This window comes from Diprion similis, chromosome 8 (genome assembly GCF_021155765.1).
Source record: "Diprion similis isolate iyDipSimi1 chromosome 8, iyDipSimi1.1, whole genome shotgun sequence".
Lineage (NCBI taxonomy): Eukaryota > Metazoa > Arthropoda > Insecta > Hymenoptera > Diprionidae > Diprion > Diprion similis.
This window is the reverse complement of record NC_060112.1, coordinates 9,899,264-9,915,992: the sequence shown is the minus strand read 5'-3', so window position 1 is coordinate 9,915,992 and position 16,729 is coordinate 9,899,264.

The following is a 16,729-nucleotide window of genomic DNA, read 5'->3' as shown; positions in this document are numbered from 1 at the left end:
TTTCCAGAATCGTCGAAATTTTCGTCAAAAATCCAAAGGGGTTAGCCTTACTTTTTTGGTCATTTTCGAAGACGAAAATTTTTCGTCTCGGAATCGATTTGTATGACCATCTCTAGAGTAATTCGACCCCCAGGAACTCAAAAACCAAAAGAAAAATAGCGTAGGACGAACAGCAGAGAAATGGCGAATAAAATTCTCAGTTTTTCGGCTGTAACTTTTTAGCTGTTGCTCGCAGCGTATTGGGACTGCGCTCAATCGATTCCTCTCGCAAAATCACGTCGAAATAGTACCTCCAAGAATTGATTGCAGCACTTTCCAGAAACGTCGAAATTTTCGTCAAAAATCCAAAGGGGTTAGCCTTACTTTTTTGGTCATTTTCGGAGACGAAAATTTTTCGTCTCGGAATCGATTTGTATGACCATCTCTAGAGTAATTCGACCCCCAGGAACTCAAAAATCACAAGAAAAATAGCGTAGGACGAACAGCAGAGAAATGGCGAATAAAATTCTCAGTTTTTCGGCTGTAACTTTTTAGCTGTTGCTCGCAGCGTATTGGGACTGCGCTCAATCGATTCCTCCTGCAAAATTACGTCGAAATAGTGCATACAAGAATTGATTGCAGCACTTTCCAGAATCGTCGAAATTTTCGTCAAAAATCCAAAGGGGTTAGCCTTACTTTTTTGGTCATTTTCGGAGACGAAAATTTTTCTTCTCGGAATCGATTTGTATGACCGTCTCTAGAGTAATTCGACCCCCAGGAACTCAGAAACCACAAGAAAAAAAGCGTAGGGCGAACAGCAGAGAAATGGCGAATAAAATTCTCAGTTTTTCGGCTGTAACTTTTTAGCTGTTGCTCGCAGCGTATTGGGACTGCGCTCAATCGATTCCTCCCGCAAAATTACGTCGGAATAGTGCATACAAGAATTGATTGCAGCACTTTCCAGAATCGTCGAAATTTTCGTCAAAAATCCAAAGGGGTTAGCCTTACTTTTTTGGTCATTTTCGGAGACGAAAATTTTTCTTCTCGGAATCGATTTGTATGACCGTCTCTAGAGTAATTCGACCCCCAGGAACTCAGAAACCACAAGAAAAAAAGCGTAGGGCGAACAGCAGAGAAATGGCGAATAAAATTCTCAGTTTTTCGGCTGTAACTTTTTAGCTGTTGCTCGCAGCGTAATGGGACTGCGCTTAATCGATTCCTCTCGCAAAATCACGTCGAAATAGTACCTCCAAGAATTGATTGCAGCACTTTCCAGAATCGTCGATATTTTCGTCAAAAATCCAAAGGGGTTAGCCTTACTTTTTTGGTCATTTTCGAAGACGAGAATTTTTCGTCTCGGAATCGATTTGTATGACCATCTCTAGAGTAATTCGACCCCCAGGAACTCAAAAACCACAAGAAAAATAGCGTAGGACGAACAGCAGAGAAATGGCGAATAAAATTCTCAGTTTTTCGGCTGTAACTTTTTAGCTGTTGCTCGCAGCGTATTGGGACTGCGCTCAATCGATTCCTCTCGCAAAATCACGTCGAAATAGTACCTCCAAGAATTGATTGCAGCACTTTCCAGAAACGTCGAAATTTTCGTCAAAAATCCAAAGGGGTTAGCCTTACTTTTTTGGTCATTTTCGGAGACGAAAATTTTTCGTCTCGGAATCGATTTGTATGACCATCTCTGGAGTAATTCGACCCCCAGGAACTCAAAAATCACAAGAAAAATAGCGTAGGACGAACAGCAGAGAAATGGCGAATAAAATTCTCAGTTTTTCGGCTGTAACTTTTGAGCTGTTGCTCGCAGCGTATTGGGACTGCGCTCAATCGATTCCTCCCGCAAAATTACGTCGAAATAGTGCATACAAGAATTGATTGCAGCACTTTCCAGAATCGTCGATATTTTCGTCAAAAATCCAAAGGGGTTAGCCTTACTTTTTTGGTCATTTTCGAAGACGAAAATTTTTCGTCTCGGAATCGATTTGTATGACCATCTCTAGAGTAATTCGACCCCCAGGAACTCAAAAACCAAAAGAAAAATAGCGTAGGACGAACAGCAGAGAAATGGCGAATAAAATTCTCAGTTTTTCGGCTGTAACTTTTGAGCTGTTGCTCGCAGCGTATTGGGACTGCGCTCAATCGATTCCTCTCGCAAAATCACGTCGAAATAGTACCTCCAAGAATTGATTGCAGCACTTTCCAGAAACGTCGAAATTTTCGTCAAAAATCCAAAGGGGTTAGCCTTACTTTTTTGGTCATTTTCGGAGACGAAAATTTTTCGTCTCGGAATCGATTTGTATGACCATCTCTAGAGTAATTCGACCCCCAGGAACTCAAAAATCACAAGAAAAATAGCGTAGGACGAACAGCAGAGAAATGGCGAATAAAATTCTCAGTTTTTCGGCTGTAACTTTTTAGCTGTTGCTCGCAGCGTATTGGGACTGCGCTCAATCGATTCCTCCCGCAAAATTACGTCGAAATAGTGCATACAAGAATTGATTGCAGCACTTTCCAGAATCGTCGAAATTTTCGTCAAAAATCCAAAGGGGTTAGCCTTACTTTTTTGGTCATTTTCGGAGACGAAAATTTTTCTTCTCGGAATCGATTTGTATGACCGTCTCTAGAGTAATTCGACCCCCAGGAACTCAGAAACCACAAGAAAAAAAGCGTAGGGCGAACAGCAGAGAAATGGCGAATAAAATTCTCAGTTTTTCGGCTGTAACTTTTTAGCTGTTGCTCGCAGCGTATTGGGACTGCGCTCAATCGATTCCTCCCGCAAAATTACGTCGGAATAGTGCATACAAGAATTGATTGCAGCACTTTCCAGAATCGTCGAAATTTTCGTCAAAAATCCAAAGGGGTTAGCCTTACTTTTTTGGTCATTTTCGGAGACGAAAATTTTTCTTCTCGGAATCGATTTGTATGACCGTCTCTAGAGTAATTCGACCCCCAGGAACTCAGAAACCACAAGAAAAAAAGCGTAGGGCGAACAGCAGAGAAATGGCGAATAAAATTCTCAGTTTTTCGGCTGTAACTTTTTAGCTGTTGCTCGCAGCGTATTGGGACTGCGCTCAATCGATTCCTCCCGCAAAATTACGTCGGAATAGTGCATACAAGAATTGATTGCAGCACTTTCCAGAATCGTCGAAATTTTCGTCGAAAATCCAAAGGGGTTAGCCTTACTTTTTTGGTCATTTTCGGGGACGAAAATTTTTCTCCTCGGAATCGATTTGTATGACCGTCTTTAGAGTAATTCGACCCCCAGGAACTCAGAAACCACAAGAAAAAAAGCGTAGGGCGGACAGCAGAGAAATGGGGAATAAAATTCTCAGTTTTTCGGCTGTAACTTTTTAGCTGTTGCTCGCAGCGTATTGGGACTGCGCTCAATCGATTCCTCCCGCAAAATTACGTCGGAATAGTGCATACAAGAATTGATTGCAGCACTTTCCAGAATCGTCGAAATTTTCGTCAAAAATCCAAAGGGGTTAGCCTTACTTTTTTGGTCATTTTCGAAGACGAAAATTTTTCGTCTCGGAATCGATTTGTATGACCATCTCTAGAGTAATTCGACCCCCAGGAACTCAAAAACCAAAAGAAAAATAGCGTAGGACGAACAGCAGAGAAATGTCGAATAAAATTCTCAGTTTTTCGGCTGTAACTTTTTAGCTGTTGCTCGCAGCGTATTGGGACTGCGCTCAATCGATTCCTCTCGCAAAATCACGTCGAAATAGTACCTCCAAGAATTGATTGCAGCACTTTCCAGAAACGTCGAAATTTTCGTCAAAAATCCAAAGGGGTTAGCCTTACTTTTTTGGTCATTTTCGGAGACGAAAATTTTTCGTCTCGGAATCGATTTGTATGACCATCTCTAGAGTAATTCGACCCCCAGGAACTCAAAAATCACAAGAAAAATAGCGTAGGACGAACAGCAGAGAAATGGCGAATAAAATTCTCAGTTTTTCGGCTGTAACTTTTTAGCTGTTGCTCGCAGCGTATTGGGACTGCGCTCAATCGATTCCTCCCGCAAAATTACGTCGAAATAGTGCATACAAGAATTGATTGCAGCACTTTCCAGAATCGTCGAAATTTTCGTCAAAAATCCAAAGGGGTTAGCCTTACTTTTTTGGTCATTTTCGGAGACGAAAATTTTTCTTCTCGGAATCGATTTGTATGACCGTCTCTAGAGTAATTCGACCCCCAGGAACTCAGAAACCACAAGAAAAAAAGCGTAGGGCGAACAGCAGAGAAATGGCGAATAAAATTCTCAGTTTTTCGGCTGTAACTTTTTAGCTGTTGCTCGCAGCGTATTGGGACTGCGCTCAATCGATTCCTCCCGCAAAATTACGTCGGAATAGTGCATACAAGAATTGATTGCAGCACTTTCCAGAATCGTCGAAATTTTCGTCGAAAATCCAAAGGGGTTAGCCTTACTTTTTTGGTCATTTTCGGGGACGAAAATTTTTCTCCTCGGAATCGATTTGTATGACCGTCTTTAGAGTAATTCGACCCCCAGGAACTCAGAAACCACAAGAAAAAAAGCGTAGGGCGGACAGCAGAGAAATGGGGAATAAAATTCTCAGTTTTTCGGCTGTAACTTTTTAGCTGTTGCTCGCAGCGTATTGGGACTGCGCTCAATCGATTCCTCCCGCAAAATTACGTCGGAATAGTGCATACAAGAATTGATTGCAGCACTTTCCAGAATCGTCGAAATTTTCGTCAAAAATCCAAAGGGGTTAGCCTTACTTTTTTGGTCATTTTCGAAGACGAAAATTTTTCGTCTCGGAATCGATTTGTATGACCATCTCTAGAGTAATTCGACCCCCAGGAACTCAAAAACCAAAAGAAAAATAGCGTAGGACGAACAGCAGAGAAATGTCGAATAAAATTCTCAGTTTTTCGGCTGTAACTTTTTAGCTGTTGCTCGCAGCGTATTGGGACTGCGCTCAATCGATTCCTCTCGCAAAATCACGTCGAAATAGTACCTCCAAGAATTGATTGCAGCACTTTCCAGAAACGTCGAAATTTTCGTCAAAAATCCAAAGGGGTTAGCCTTACTTTTTTGGTCATTTTCGGAGACGAAAATTTTTCGTCTCGGAATCGATTTGTATGACCATCTCTAGAGTAATTCGACCCCCAGGAACTCAAAAATCACAAGAAAAATAGCGTAGGACGAACAGCAGAGAAATGGCGAATAAAATTCTCAGTTTTTCGGCTGTAACTTTTTAGCTGTTGCTCGCAGCGTATTGGGACTGCGCTCAATCGATTCCTCCCGCAAAATTACGTCGAAATAGTGCATACAAGAATTGATTGCAGCACTTTCCAGAATCGTCGAAATTTTCGTCAAAAATCCAAAGGGGTTAGCCTTACTTTTTTGGTCATTTTCGGAGACGAAAATTTTTCTTCTCGGAATCGATTTGTATGACCGTCTCTAGAGTAATTCGACCCCCAGGAACTCAGAAACCACAAGAAAAAAAGCGTAGGGCGAACAGCAGAGAAATGGCGAATAAAATTCTCAGTTTTTCGGCTGTAACTTTTTAGCTGTTGCTCGCAGCGTATTGGGACTGCGCTCAATCGATTCCTCCCGCAAAATTACGTCGGAATAGTGCATACAAGAATTGATTGCAGCACTTTCCAGAATCGTCGAAATTTTCGTCAAAAATCCAAAGGGGTTAGCCTTACTTTTTTGGTCATTTTCGGAGACGAAAATTTTTCTTCTCGGAATCGATTTGTATGACCGTCTCTAGAGTAATTCGACCCCCAGGAACTCAGAAACCACAAGAAAAAAAGCGTAGGGCGAACAGCAGAGAAATGGCGAATAAAATTCTCAGTTTTTCGGCTGTAACTTTTTAGCTGTTGCTCGCAGCGTATTGGGACTGCGCTCAATCGATTCCTCCCGCAAAATTACGTCGGAATAGTGCATACAAGAATTGATTGCAGCACTTTCCAGAATCGTCGAAATTTTCGTCGAAAATCCAAAGGGGTTAGCCTTACTTTTTTGGTCATTTTCGGGGACGAAAATTTTTCTTCTCGGAATCGATTTGTATGACCGTCTCTAGAGTAATTCGACCCCCAGGAACTCAGAAACCACAAGAAAAAAAGCGTAGGGCGGACAGCAGAGAAATGGGGAATAAAATTCTCAGTTTTTCGGCTGTAACTTTTTAGCTGTTGCTCGCAGCGTATTGGGACTGCGCTCAATCGATTCCTCTCGCAAAATCACGTCGAAATGGTACCCCCAAGAATTGATTGCAGCACTTTCCAGAATCGTCGATATTTTCGTCAAAAATCCAAAGGGGTTAGCCTTACTTTTTTGGTCATTTTCAAAGACGAAAATTTTTCGTCTCGGAATCGATTTGTATGACCATCTCTAGAGTAATTCGACCCCCAGGAACTCAAAAACCAAAAGAAAAATAGCGTAGGACGAACAGCAGAGAAATGGCGAATAAAATTCTCAGTTTTTCGGCTGTAACTTTTTAGCTGTTGCTCGCAGCGTATTGGGACTGCGCTCAATCGATTCCTCCCGCAAAATTACGTCGGAATAGTGCATACAAGAATTGATTGCAGCACTTTCCAGAATCTTCGAAATTTTCGTCAAAAATCCAAAGGGGTTAGCCTTACTTTTTTGGTCATTTTCGAAGACGAAAATTTTTCTTCTCGGAATCGATTTGTATGACCGTCTCTAGAGTAATTCGACCCCCAGGAACTCGGAAACCACAAGAAAAAAAGCGTCGGGCGAACAGCAGAGAAATGGGGAATAAAATTCTCAGTTTTTCGGCTGTAACTTTTTAGCTGTTGCTCGCAGCGTATTGGGACTGCGCTCAATCGATTCCTCTCGCAAAATCACGTCGAAATAGTACCTCCAAGAATTGATTGCAGCACTTTCCAGAATCGTCGATATTTTCGTCAAAAATCCAAAGGGGTTAGCCTTACTTTTTTGGTCATTTTCGAAGACGAAAATTTTTCGTCTCGGAATCGATTCGTATGACCATCTCTAGAGTAATTCGACCCCCAGGAACTCAAAAACCAAAAGAAAAATAGCGTAGGACGAACAGCAGAGAAATGGCGAATAAAATTCTCAGTTTTTCGGCTGTAACTTTTTAGCTGTTGCTCGCAGCGTATTGGGACTGCGCTCAATCGATTCCTCTCGCAAAATCACGTCGAAATAGTACCTCCAAGAATTGATTGCAGCACTTTCCAGAAACGTCGAAATTTTCGTCAAAAATCCAAAGGGGTTAGCCTTACTTTTTTGGTCATTTTCGGAGACGAAAATTTTTCGTCTCGGAATCGATTTGTATGACCATCTCTAGAGTAATTCGACCCCCAGGAACTCAAAAATCACAAGAGAAATAGCGTAGGACGAACAGCAGAGAAATGGCAAATAAAATTCTCAGTTTTTCGGCTGTAACTTTTTAGCTGTTGCTCGCAGCGTATTGGGACTGCGCTCAATCGAATCCTCCCGCAAAATTACGTCGAAATAGTGCATACAAGAATTGATTGCAGCACTTTCCAGAATCGTCGAAATTTTCGTCAAAAATCCAAAGGGGTTAGCCTTACTTTTTTGGTCATTTTCGGAGACGAGAATTTTTCTTCTCGGAATCGATTTGTATGACCGTCTCTAGAGTAATTCGACCCCCAGGAACTCAGAAATCACAAGAAAAAAAGCGTTGGGCGAACAGCAGAGAAATGGCGAATAAAATTCTCAGTTTTTCGGCTGTAACTTTTTAGCTGTTGCTCGCAGCGTAATGGGACTGCGCTTAATCGATTCCTCTCGCAAAATCACGTCGAAATAGTACCTCCAAGAATTGATTGCAGCACTTTCCAGAATCGTCGATATTTTCGTCAAAAATCCAAAGGGGTTAGCCTTACTTTTTTGGTCATTTTCGAAGACGAGAATTTTTCGTCTCGGAATCGATTTGTATGACCATCTCTAGAGTAATTCGACCCCCAGGAACTCAAAAACCACAAGAAAAATAGCGTAGGACGAACAGCAGAGAAATGGCGAATAAAATTCTCAGTTTTTCGGCTGTAACTTTTTAGCTGTTGCTCGCAGCGTATTGGGACTGCGCTCAATCGATTCCTCTCGCAAAATCACGTCGAAATAGTACCTCCAAGAATTGATTGCAGCACTTTCCAGAAACGTCGAAATTTTCGTCAAAAATCCAAAGGGGTTAGCCTTACTTTTTTGGTCATTTTCGGAGACGAAAATTTTTCGTCTCGGAATCGATTTGTATGACCATCTCTAGAGTAATTCGACCCCCAGAAAATCAAAAATCACCAGAAAAATAGCGTAGGACGAACAGCAGAGAAATGGCGAATAAAATTCTCAGTTTTTCGGCTGTAACTTTTTAGCTGTTGCTCGCAGCGTATTGGGACTGCGCTCAATCGATTCCTCCCGCAAAATTACGTCGAAATAGTGCATACAAGAATTGATTGCAGCACTTTCCAGAATCGTCGAAATTTTCGTCAAAAATCCAAAGGGGTTAGCCTTACTTTTTTGGTCATTTTCGGAGACGAAAATTTTTCTTCTCGGAATCGATTTGTATGACCGTCTCTAGAGTAATTCGACCCCCAGGAACTCAGAAACCACAAGAAAAAAAGCGTAGGGCGAACAGCAGAGAAATGGCGAATAAAATTCTCAGTTTTTCGGCTGTAACTTTTTAGCTGTTGCTCGCAGCGTATTGGGACTGCGCTCAATCGATTCCTCCCGCAAAATTACGTCGGAATAGTGCATACAAGAATTGATTGCAGCACTTTCCAGAATCGTCGAAATTTTCGTCAAAAATCCAAAGGGGTTAGCCTTACTTTTTTGGTCATTTTCGGAGACGAAAATTTTTCGTCTCGGAATCGATTTGTATGACCATCTCTAGAGTAATTCGACCCCCAGAAACTCAAAAATCACAAGAAAAATAGCGTAGGACGAACAGCAGAGAAATGGCGAATAAAATTCTCAGTTTTTCGGCTGTAACTTTTTAGCTGTTGCTCGCAGCGTATTGGGACTGCGCTCAATCGATTCCTCTCGCAAAATCACGTCGAAATAGTACCTCCAAGAATTGATTGCAGCACTTTCCAGAAACGTCGAAATTTTCGTCAAAAATCCAAAGGGGTTAGCCTTACTTTTTTGGTCATTTTCGGAGACGAAAATTTTTCGTCTCGGAATCGATTTGTATGACCATCTCTAGAGTAATTCGACCCCCAGGAACTCAAAAATCACAAGAAAAATAGCGTAGGACGAACAGCAGAGAAATGGCGAATAAAATTCTCAGTTTTTCGGCTGTAACTTTTTAGCTGTTGCTCGCAGCGTATTGGGACTGCGCTCAATCGATTCCTCCCGCAAAATTACGTCGGAATAGTGCATACAAGAATTGATTGCAGCACTTTCCAGAATCGTCGAAATTTTCGTCAAAAATCCAAAGGGGTTAGCCTTACTTTTTTGGTCATTTTCGGAGACGAAAATTTTTCTTCTCGGAATCGATTTGTATGACCGTCTCTAGAGTAATTCGACCCCCAGGAACTCAGAAACCACAAGAAAAAAAGCGTAGGGCGAACAGCAGAGAAATGGGGAATAAAATTCTCAGTTTTTCGGCTGTAACTTTTTAGCTGTTGCTCGCAGCGTATTGGGACTGCGCTCAATCGATTCCTCTCGCAAAATTACGTCGAAATAGTACCTCCAAGAATTGATTGCAGCACTTTCCAGAATCGTCGAAATTTTCGTCAAAAATCCAAAGGGGTTAGCCTTACTTTTTTGGTCATTTTCGGAGACGAAAATTTTTCGTCTCGGAATCGATTTGTATGACCATCTCCAGAGTAATTCGACCCTCAGGAACTCAAAAACCACAAGAAAAAGAGCGTAGGACGAACAGCAGAGAAATAGCGAATAAAATTCTCAGTTTTTCGGCTGTAACTTTTCAGCTGTTGCTCGCAGCGTATTGGGACTGCGCTCAATCGATTCCTCTCGCAAAATCACGTCGAAATAGTACCTCCAAGAATTGATTGCAGCACTTTCCAGAATCGTCGGAATTTACGTCAAAAATCCAAAGGGGTTAGCCTTACTTTTTTGGTCATTTTCGGGGACGAAAATTTTTCTTCTCGGAATCGATTTGTATGACAGTCTCTAGAGTAATTCGACCCCCAGGAACTCGGAAACCACAAGAAAAAAAGCGTAGGGCGAACAGCAGAGAAATGGGGAATAAAATTCTCAGTTTTTCGGCTGTAACTTTTTAGCTGTTGCTCGCAGCGTATTGGGACTGCGCTCAATCGATTCCTCTCGCAAAATCACGTCGAAATAGTACCTCCAAGAATTGATTGCAGCACTTTCCAGAATCGTCGATATTTTCGTCAAAAATCCAAAGGGGTTAGCCTTACTTTTTTGGTCATTTTCGAAGACGAAAATTTTTCGTCTCGGAATCGATTCGTATGACCATCTCTAGAGTAATTCGACCCCCAGAAACTCAAAAACCACAAGAAAAATAGCGTAGGACGAACAGCAGAGAAATGGCGAATAAAATTCTCAGTTTTTCGGCTGTAACTTTTTAGCTGTTGCTCGCAGCGTATTGGGACTGCGCTCAATCGATTCCTCTCGCAAAATCACGTCGAAATAGTACCTCCAAGAATTGATTGCAGCACTTTCCAGAAACGTCGAAATTTTCGTCAAAAATCCAAAGGGGTTAGCCTTACTTTTTTGGTCATTTTCGGAGACGAAAATTTTTCGTCTCGGAATCAATTTGTATGACCATCTCTAGAGTAATTCGACCCCCAGGAACTCAAAAATCACAAGAAAAATAGCGTAGGACGAACAGCAGAGAAATGGCGAATAAAATTCTCAGTTTTTCGGCTGTAACTTTTTAGCTGTTGCTCGCAGCGTATTGGGACTGCGCTCAATCGATTCCTCCCGCAAAATTACGTCGGAATAGTGCATACAAGAATTGATTGCAGCACTTTCCAGAATCGTCGAAATTTTCGTCGAAAATCCAAAGGGGTTAGCCTTACTTTTTTGGTCATTTTCGGAGACGAAAATTTTTCGTCTCGGAATCGATTTGTATGACCATCTCTAGAGTAATTCGACCCTCAGGAACTCAAAAACCACAAGAAAAAGAGCGTAGGACGAACAGCAGAGAAATAGCGAATAAAATTCTCAGTTTTTCCGCTGTAACTTTTGAGCTGTTGCTCGCAGCGTATTGGGACTGCGCTCAATCGATTCCTCTCGCAAAATCACGTCGAAATAGTACCTCCAAGAATTGATTGCAGCACTTACCAGAATCGTCGAAATTTTCGTCAAAAATCCAAAGGGGTTAGCCTTACTTTTTTGGTCATTTTCGGAAACGAAAATTTTTCGTCTCGGAATCGATTTGTATGACCATCTCCAGAGTAATTCGACCCCCAGGAACTCAGAAACCACAAGAAAAAAAGCGTAGGACGAACAGCAGAGAAATAGCGAATAAAATTCTCAGTTTTTCGGCTGTAACTTTTTAGCTGTTGCTCGCAGCGTATTGGGACTGCGCTCAATCGATTCCTCTCGCAAAATCACGTCGAAATAGTACCTCCAAGAATTGATTGCAGCACTTTCCAGAAACGTCGAAATTTTCGTCAAAAATCCAAAGGGGTTAGCCTTACTTTTTTGGTCATTTTCGGAGACGAAAATTTTTCGTCTCGGAATCGATTTGTATGACCATCTCTAGAGTGATCCGACCCCCCGGAGCTCAAAAACCACAAGAAAAAGAGCGTAGGACGAACAGCAGAGAAATAGCGAATAAAATTCTCAGTTTTTCGGCTGTAACTTTTTAGCTGTTGCTCGCAGCGTATTGGGACTGCGCTCAATCGATTCCTCTCGCAAAATCACGTCGAAATAGTACCTCTAAGAATTGATTGCAGCACTTTCCAGAATCGTCGAAATTTTCGTCGAAAATCCAAAGGGGTTAGCCTTACTTTTTTGGTCATTTTCGGAGACGAAAATTTTTCGTCTCGGAATCGATTTGTATGACCATCTCTAGAGTAATTCGACCCCCAGGAACTCAAAAACCACAAGAAAAAGAGCGTAGGACGAACAGCAGAGAAATAGCGAATAAAATTTTCGGTTTTTCGGCTGTAACTTTTTAGCTGTTGCTTGCAGCGTATTGGGACTGCGCTCAATCGATTCCTCTCGCAAAATCACGTCGAAATAGTACCTCCAAGAATTGATTGCAGCACTTTTCAGAATCGTCGAAATTTTCGTCGAAATTCCAAAGGGGTTAGCCTTACTTTTTTGATCATTTTCGGAGACGAAAATTCTTCGTCTCGGAATCGATTTGTATGACCATCTCTAGAGTTATTCGACCCCCAGAAACTCAAAAACCACAAGGAAAAGAGCTCAGGACGAACAGCAGAGAAATGGCGAATAAAATTCTCAGTTTTTCGGCTGTAACGTTTTAGCTGTTGCTCGCAGCGTATTGGGACTGCGCTCAATCGATTCCTCTCGCAAAATTACGTCGAAATAGTACCTCCAAGAATTGATTGCAGCACTTTCCAGAATCGTCGAAATTTTTGTCAAAAATCCAAAGGGGTTAGCCTTACTTTTTTGCTCATTTTCGGAGACGAAAATTTTTCGTCTCGGAATCGATTTGTATGACCATCTCTAGAGTAATTCGACCCTCAGGAACTCAAAAACCACAAGAAAAAGAGCGTAGGACGAACAGCAGAGAAATAGCGAATAAAATTCTCAGTTTTTCGGCTGTCACTTTTTAGCTGTTGCTCGCAGCGTATTGGGATTGCGCTCAATCGATTCCTCTCGCAAAATCACGTCGAAATAGTACCTCCAAGAATTGATTGCAGCACTTTCCAGAATCGTCGAAATTTTCGTCAAAAATCCAAAGGGGTTAGCCTTACTTTTTTGGTCATTTTCGGAGACGAAAATTTTTCGTCTCGGAATCGATTTGTATGACCATCTCTAGAGTAATTCGACCCCCAGGAACTCAAAAACCACAAGAAAAAGAGCGTAGGACGAACAGCAGAGAAATAGCGAATAAAATTCTCAGTTTTTCGGCTGTAACTTTCTAGCTGTTGCTCGCAGCGTATTGGGACTGCGCTTAATCGATTCCTCCCGCAAAATTACGTCGAAATAGTACCTCCAAGAATTGATTGCAGCACTTTCCAGAATCGTCGAAATTTTCGTCAAAAATCCAAAGGGGTTAGCCTTACTTTTTTGGTCATTTTCGGAGACGAAAATTTTTCGTCTCGGAATTGATTTGTATGACCATCTCTAGAGTAATTCGACCCTCAGGAACTCAAAAACCACAAGAAAAAGAGCGTAGGACGAACAGCAGAGAAATAGCGAATAAAATTCTCAGTTTTTCGGCTGTAACTTTTTAGCTGTTGCTCGCAGCGTATTGGGACTGCGCTCAATCGATTCCTCTCGCAAAATCACGTCGAAATAGTACCTCCAAGAATTGATTGCAGCACTTTCCAGAATCGTCGAAATTTTCGTCAAAAATCCAAAGGGGTTAGCCTTACTTTTTTGGTCATTTTCGGAGACGAAAATATTTCGTCTCGGAATCGATTTGTATGACCATCTCCAGAGTAATTCGACCCCCAGGAACTCAAAAACCACAAGGAAAAGAGCGTAGGACGAACAGCAGAGAAATGGCGAATAAAATTCTCAGTTTTTCGGCTGTAACTTTTTAGCTGTTGCTCGCAGCGTATTGGGACTGCGCTTAATCGATTTCTCTCGCGAAATCACGTCGAAATAGTACCTCCAAGAATTGATTGCAGCACTTTCCAGAAACGTCGAAATTTTCGTCAAAAATTCAAAGGGGTTAGCCTTACTTTTTTGGTCATTTTCGGAGACGAAAATTTTTCGTCTCGGAATCGATTTGTATGACCATCTCTAGAGTAATTCGACCCCCAGGAGCTCAAAAACCACAAGAAAAAGAGCGTAGGACGAACAGCAGAGAAATAGCGAATAAAATTCTCAGTTTTTCGGCTGTAACTTTTTAGCTGTTGCTCGCAGCGTATTGGGACTGCGCTCAATCGATTCCTCTTGCAAAATCACGTCGAAATAGTACCTCCAAGAATTGATTGCAGCACTTCCCAGAATCGTCGAAATTTTCGTCGAAAATCCAAAGGGGTTAGCCTTACTTTTTTGGTCATTTTCGGAGACGAAAATTTTTCGTCTCGGAATTGATTTGTATGACCATCTCTAGAGTGATTCGACCCCCAGGAACTCAAAAACCACAAGAAAAAGAGCGTAGGACGAACAGCAGAGAAATAGCGAATAAAATTCTCAGTTTTTCGGCTGTAACTTTTTAGCTGTTGCTCGCAGCGTATTGGGACTGCGCTCAATCGATTCCTCTCGCAAAATCACGTCGAAATAGTACCTCCAAGAATTGATTGCAGCACTTTCCAGAATCGTCGAAATTTTCGTCGAAATTCCAAAGGGGTTAGCCTTACTTTTTTGATCATTTTCGGAGACGAAAATTCTTCGTCTCGGAATCGATTTGTATGACCATCTCTAGAGTTATTCGACCCCCAGGAACTCAAAAACCACAAGGAAAAGAGCTCAGGACGAACAGCAGAGAAATGGCGAATAAAATTCTCAGTTTTTCGGCTGTAACTTTTTAGCTGTTGCTCGCAGCGTATTGGGACTGCGCTCAATCGATTCCTCTCGCAAAATCACGTCGAAATAGTACCTCCAAGAATTGATTGCAGCACTTTCCAGAATCGTCGAAATTTTCGTCAAAAATCCAAAGGGGTTAGCCTTACTTTTTTGGTCATTTTTGGAGACGAAAATTTTTCGTCTCGGAATCGATTTGTATGACCGTCTCCAGAGTAATTCGACCCCTAGGAACTCAGAAAACACAAGAAGAACAGCGTGGGACGAACAGCAGAGAAATGGCGAATAAAATTCTCAGTTTTTCGGCTGTAACTTTTTAGCTGTTGCTCGCAGCGTATTGGGACTGCGCTCAATCGATTCCTCTCGCAAAATCACGTCGAAATAGTACCTCCAAGAATTGATTGCAGCACTTTCCAGAAACGTCGAAATTTTCGTCAAAAATCCAAAGGGGTTAGCCTTACTTTTTTGGTCATTTTCAGAGACGAAAATTTTTCGTCTCGAAATCGAATTGTATGACCATCTCCAGAGTAATTCGACCCCCAGGAACTCAGAAAACACAAGAAGAAGAGCGTGGGACGAACAGCAGAGAAATGGCGAATAAAATTCTCAGTTTTTCGGCTGTAACTTTTTAGCTGTTGCTCGCAGCGTATTGGGACTGCGCTTAATCGATTTCTCTTTCAAAATTACGTCGGAATAGTGCATACAAGATTTGATTGCAGCACTTTTCAAAATCGTCGAAATTTCCGTCAAAAATCCAAAGGGGTTAGCCTTACTTTTTTGGTCATTTTCGAAGACGAAAATTTTTCGTCCTGGAATCGATTTGTATGACCAGCTCTAGAGTAATTCGACCCCCAGAAACTCAGCAAACACAAGAAAAAGAGCGTAGGACGAACAGCAGAGAAATGGCGACGAAATGACGAGCAGCAGCAAAACTGACAAATCAAACGTTTCGTTATTTGCCCGTAACTTTTGTAGCCTTGGTTACAGCGCATCTGGACTTTGTTGAATTGATTTCTTGTGCAAAACTGCGTTGGAATAGTGCACCAAAGACTGGTTTCCATCACCTGTCCAAATCTCCGAAAATTTGACCGAAAATACAAAGTGGTTAGCCTTATTGTTTTCTCTTCCAAATCTTTTTCGTCTCAGAATTGACTTGTTTCCTTTTTCCAACACTTCCAATTGGTCCATCAGGAACAAGGAATACGCAGCAAAAGGAGCCTTGAACTCTTATAAGAGAAAATACCAAGATTATCCATAGAAAACCATTTATTTAACGATTTTAACAGAGGTTACATAAAAGAGTAACAATCTAATCCTCCTTCCAATATTCAATGTTTAGCGTTGCGCTTGTAGGCAAGTCGCAATTTAAACTACCCCTATTTTTAATAACTACGACAATTACTATCCGATACAATATTCATCTTATTCTACCGAAAGTAATGTATATCGCATCCTTCTACCCTCTTATCATAGCTACAGTTATTGTGTAATGTTTAATCGCACTCTTGCATCACTTTCTATTTTCACTTCTATACTATGCGGCAACTTGGTAACCCACAATACACCGAAATCCGAACACTTCCACTAGAATTAAGGCAATTTAATGAACAGCTGAAACTTGGTACCCATGAATTTGTGATTTCTCATGCCCACTATATTGAAAACCTGCTGCAAATTTTATGCGTTTCAGCCGGAACTTTCTATTCGTTTCTTCAAAGGGTTACCGGTGCTTCTCTTTGCGGGTTTTGAATCCAGAACTCGTTCCGTCTAGAATAGATTTGCACGACTTTGATCAAACTCATTGAAGCTGGACCAGCAGCCGAAAGAATATAAAGAAATTACGATGTTTTTTGGTTTCCACCTCTCATCCGTCGCCCGTGGCGTATTTGGACTGTGCCCAGTCGATTCCGATTGCAAAATTACGCTGATATAGCGCTTCAAAAAATTGATCCCAGCATCATCCATGATCATTAAAACTTCTTCTGAAATTCGAAAGGTGGCCTTACTCTTTCAAGTAACTGATTTTCAGTGTTAAAATCGATTCACCTGATCTTTTCTTGGCTAATTAAACTCTCAAAAACGCAGAAAATTACATTGTCCCAATCGCCGTTCAAATTTAGTTTCATCCAACTGAGTTTTTTTTCGACGAATTTTTTCAACAGT